The sequence below is a fragment of the Diadema antillarum genome, unplaced genomic scaffold (assembly GCF_040938485.1).
Source record: "Diadema antillarum isolate AM-2024a unplaced genomic scaffold, OU_Dant_1.0 seq00002119_RagTag, whole genome shotgun sequence".
NCBI classification, from domain to species: domain Eukaryota; kingdom Metazoa; phylum Echinodermata; class Echinoidea; order Diadematoida; family Diadematidae; genus Diadema; species Diadema antillarum.
Genome location: NW_027272759.1, coordinates 10,521 through 15,840, shown reverse-complemented (window position 1 = coordinate 15,840; position 5,320 = coordinate 10,521). Strand labels below are relative to the sequence as shown.

At 39.6% G+C, this 5,320-nt stretch overlaps 1 long non-coding RNA gene across 1 annotated transcript; it reads right to left on the bottom strand.

The window, feature by feature from the left end:
• Positions 1–235: 235 nt before the first annotated feature.
• LOC139713985 (uncharacterized) lies at positions 236–4,969 on the bottom strand. Its single transcript, XR_011709667.1, has 2 exons — positions 3,971–4,969; positions 236–884 (listed from the first exon to the last, which is right to left on the bottom strand). It is a non-coding gene; the product is annotated as an uncharacterized lncRNA (long non-coding RNA).
• Between the last annotated feature and the right edge of the window lie 351 nt (positions 4,970–5,320).

Sequence of the window (5,320 nt, the reverse complement as noted above, 5' to 3'; positions counted from 1 at the left end):
ACACAATCCCTTAGTCCCGCCCCTCACCTCCAATGGGCTCGACAAAAACCTACAATAGGCAATCACGTACAACTCAAATGAAGTCATTCAGTGCTCTGTTCCATCTCTCATGAACCCAAGGTAAAACTGCACTATTAGTCTATTGAAGATACTGGTATCCTCACAATAGACTACACAAGCCTGATTCTTGTCCAAAAAAAAAAAACTGCAATAACTTATTCTCCTAAAGTGAATAATTGTACATCCTGCATAACCTTTAGTCACTACCAACAATACGCAAGTATTTACTTTAGTGGGATATACTATAGTGCAATGCCAGTTATCATAAACACCAATGGCAGACATATTCCTTCACAGGAATACTACATATTGCGCAGTGTTACGTCACATATTGCCTGTATTTTAAAGCTACCATGTAGACCTTACTGCAGTTTGGCACTAGGATGATGACTGATGAAATAACATCCAACTGCTGCACACAGATCGAAATCTGTACCCCTAATATGATGTCACTGTGTGCTTTATTCAGTCTTTTAACACATGTACCCCAGTCCAAAACTGCACTTGTGTCCTTCATACATTAGCCTCTTGAAGATGAGTCCCAAGTATACACAATCTGGGGTCTAAGGAAAAAGCATTTCACATCAAAATCAGATCATCATCTAAAAAAAAAAATACTGCTATCTCCACAGCAGACTACCAAATCCCAACTCTTTCCAAAAAACAACATTTGTACCTGAAGTGTTAAAGATAATTGGCATTGCACAGTAATTTAGCCCGCTAAAGTGAATTACCCAAACACTATACCAGGAAAATGACCACTTTGCTCCGTCCACAAAAAGAAAAACCAAATCCTCCACAGATCCAAATGATGATTAGGAATTCTGAAACAAAAAACAAAAATGTTATTATGCAATAAAATATATATCTTTTCTAATATAACATGCAAACATAAGTAATCTTTGAATATCATAACAATCATAAATAATTAACATTCCAGCATATTTGGTTTTGACAGACTGTCTCTAATGTATCGCATGATGAATGGCCCAAACTTCTACAATGTTTGCTACTGAAACACATGAAGTAACAGTATTGCAACTCATGCCTTTCTGACTTGACAATATTCGCATGAAACAATGAAAAATTACCTGAAAATTTGTGCAGTTTTGATAGGATACCTAACAAAAATACTAGTCCAAAACTCTTTAAATAATGTCAAACATTTTGAAGGATATTAGGACAGAAACAGAAAAGAATAAAACCTTGTTTCATAATTATTAATAATATTTAAATACTGTAAAACATGATATATTGGCGGCACGAATTTTTCGCGAATTGGAACCGACAGCCTTTTTCGTGGCATGAAATTTTCGCGAAGTGCCACTGGCGTTCAATGCATGTAGTGTAAACAAGGACTTTCGCGTGCATTTTAATTTCGCGATTCTTGGCGCTCGCGAAATTAAAGTGCACGCAAAAATTTGTTTTACAGTAAGAAAATTCGGGCAAATGATATCTATTTTCGGGCAAGTGTTTTGCAAGTATCAAAATTACCTAGCCTAATCAGGCAATTGCCCCCCCCCCCCCCCCCCCAAAAAAAAAAAAAAAAAAAAACCAAGAAATTGTGTACCACCCTGAAACTGCCCTAATTATCCATTAAAGGGGAAGTTCAAGACTGGAACGGAGTTTGCAAATTTCCTAAAGAATCTTAGGTACGGTAATTATCCCAATTCCAATAAAGATACATTTCTGACAATTAAGAACTCGTACCTAAGTACAATGTAGTCTCTTCCCCTGTATGCCCCCTAAAAAAAAGGAAAAATGAAAGGGAGAAATGTTGTTTTTCGTATTTTATTACCACTTTTAAATCATTCTGATTATCTGCGCCACGTCATCCTCTAACCCTAAGGAGTCCATGAAAGAGTCTATGACTGAGCTCATCATATTAGGTTGATCACGTCACGCTCACTCTGTTCTAGGTTTCTGCTTACGTGCCTACCTCTGTCAAGCAGAGCTACCAAGTCTCACGCATGCTGCGCGAGACTCTAGAATTTAGGGGCCATCTCACAATCTCATGCATGACACCCATTTTTCTCACGCATAGGGCGAAGTCTGCAACTTGGACCTATAATAATGAGCATAGCTCAAAAGATTTAAGTGATAGTTGCAATTGAGAGTATATTTCCCTTTTGTCTGTCAAAATAAGAAAAAAAATAATCACTGAAGTGTGCACCTGACCGCACCATTAAGAGCAAAAAATTGAAAAAGCTCCCTACCGTGGGAGGCCACAGGAAGGAAAAACCCTCCCACACCCTCACTCGCGCGCACATTCGCACGCCGAGATACCAAGTTATGAAAATCTCACTCATAAAAATTGTTTGAACTTGGCATCCCTTGTCAAGTGGCAGTGTACAAGATAAATTTCCCTCCACCATAATGGAGTGTGTGCAGTGCATCTATGTACAGAGCATCTATTCACAGGGATGCCAAGTTCAATTTTTAGCTCTTAGACCGTTCTAGTCTTAATGGCACGATCAGGTGCATAATAAAGCGACCATCTTTTCTTTTACTTATTTTGAAAGACAAAAGGAAAATATAGGCCTAGACCTTATGTCTACCTTCAATTGTAACTATCACTTTAATCCTTTGAACCATGCTCCTTATTATGGGCCCTAATTCCAGACTTTGCCCCATACGTGAGAAAAATGGGTGCCATGCGTGAGATCGTGAGACGACCCCTAAATGCTTGAGTCTCACTCACAATGCGTGAGACTTGGTAGCTCTGTATTCATATCATGCACAGAAATCACTGCTATTACACCACATAAATACGCCCTCTATCGATCTGTTAGCTAAGAAATGGCGTCCGTATTTCGCCCATGGACCTACTGACGTACGTTCTACTATTGACCGAAAGATCGGTCTGTATCTGTCCGTCGGGGAATGTTCCGCGGAGACTGCGTCTGGCTTCACGGATCCCCTCCGTATACAGACCGAAGTCAATGATTGCGGCTCCTGTGTGGAGCAGTCGCGCACAGATCAAACGTTACGATAAACCAAATTTCAGACAGCTTTTTTACATTCAAACAAGTATGACATGACATGACACATTATGCAGCAATATTTGGGATAAATTTCTCACATTGTGCAATCGAAATACTCACATAACCTCGGTTATAATGCAGAAATTTTATCGATATCGCAACATCGCCGTTCGCGAGCAGTAAGTCGCCATTTTGAATCTGTAACAATTGCTAAGCCAATCACATGCGAGGTACGTGTTTTAGTAAAACAAACACGTAGAAACTACCTCGCATGTGATTGGCTAATAGATTCATAGTGTATGTTTCTGCAGTTTGAATGTGACGACGCGACAGGCTGTGTTTTACGTTGAAAATTCTCCTAAAATGTTGGATTATTCATTAATCTGGTGAGTGTAACCTATTCATAAAAAAATAAATTCACCATACAAGCTTAAATTTGCCGACCTAGGGCCGTGAATTAGACGCAATCGAGAAGGGTGAGGTACCTCACCCAATTTTCCATAGAGACAGTGGTTAAGAACATCCACACAGCAATGGGTACTGCAACCTTCCGTCTGTCTACGGGGGACAGCGTTAATGGCAAAATATAAAAGAGTCCTCCGGACAGACGGATCTTTCTGTCTAGTTCTACTACTACCCCTAAATCACTATCTCTTTGGAATTGAATGGAACTTAGGCTTCTTACAAATCTCACCTTGCCCATAGATTCAGGTAACATGGTCTAACATTAAATTCTACGTAACTACGTTAGAAACCTTGCTTGCGACCAACAGCCTCATACGCACTACAACGTACATTCAGGGAGGTATCTCCCTTGATTTTACTTTAATAGCTGCGGGGGCCTGCATGTGGTGCATACGGTGGGGCCAGATACCAAGAATCGAGTAAGGGGGACAGTCTGTGTTTAGACATGCCTGTGCACCTACCTGGTATGGTACTCGAGCTGAAAACTCAGTGTCAAACAAAGGTCGTGTCTTAGGCTAGGAAGAAATTAGACGTAGAGTAGTCGTAGAAAGTTTACAGTTACCATCACACCATAGCTTTACGTACGTCGTGATTGCATACAAAGTACTGTAGCACATCGTACCACTGTAAACACGCGTACTGTATACACGTACACGGTATAGGGATCGGAGAACATGTGTGTACGTGTATAGAGCGCACGCAGTTTGGTAGGTACATAGGCGGAAGCACAGAACATCAGTCTTACAAGGAGTTCTGTGGGCTGAAGACGTTGTCACGCACAAACGCTCAAACTATGGCAAGCCGAGTGTATTTCCTAACCATTAACTACAGTTCAAATTTACGATCAGCTCGATATCCGAAAGTTCGTTATTCCGAGGGCTCTTTATTTTTCTTTCTTTCTTCCACTTTCTGTGCAATAAATCAACAACAACAATGGCTATCAACCACACATTCTCCACATGTTTAGTTCATGTCACGAACATAATTCCATGAAATAACAACTACTTGATCAGACACCATCTTGGGTAGGTAAATTATGGTCAAAGGTCAAAAATGTCTAATCGTGTATCTTGATAAATGCACGTCCTATCTTTCCCACATTTTGCACACGTAAGGAACATGTTGCAAGAATCATTTCATAAAATAACTTTTTGCTCAGATGCCATCTTGGCTGTGTAAAGTGGAATCAAAGGTCAAATGTAAATATTTTCCACACACACATGGACCTCGATAGATGTATCATCTCATAAAATAACGACGATTTGGTCTGACGCCATTTTGGTTGTGCAAATGAGGTATTATCTCTATGGGAGTACATTTTTTCTGGAAATTTTAGTACATGTCAAGCACATATATTTCTCATAAAGTAAGTGATTCATCAGACAATGTCTTTTCTCGGTAAATTAGGGTCAGTAGTCACAACATTTATTTCCGAATAAATCGGATCACCTAATTTGTCAGTGTTGACAAATTCTAAGTCTAGTTAGGTGATCCGAGTATCCTCTCGGATCACCTTCTGTTTCTGTACGGATTCTTTCTTCTTCTTTAGGTGATCCGAGTATCCTCTCGGATCACCTTCTGTATCTGTACGGATTCTTTGTTTTTCTTCTTCTTTATTTCTCCTCAAAAGTTGTGTATCGATTAGCTCAGAAAGTGCTCCTCCTATCAATTTCACAATTATACCATATATGTATCGTCTCCCAAAGACGGCAATCGAACTAAAATCAAAGTGATCAGTCGACCGTGACGTCACTATGACGTCATTATATGAAAACACATTCTCAATCATATCTCATTAATGGAATGGAATT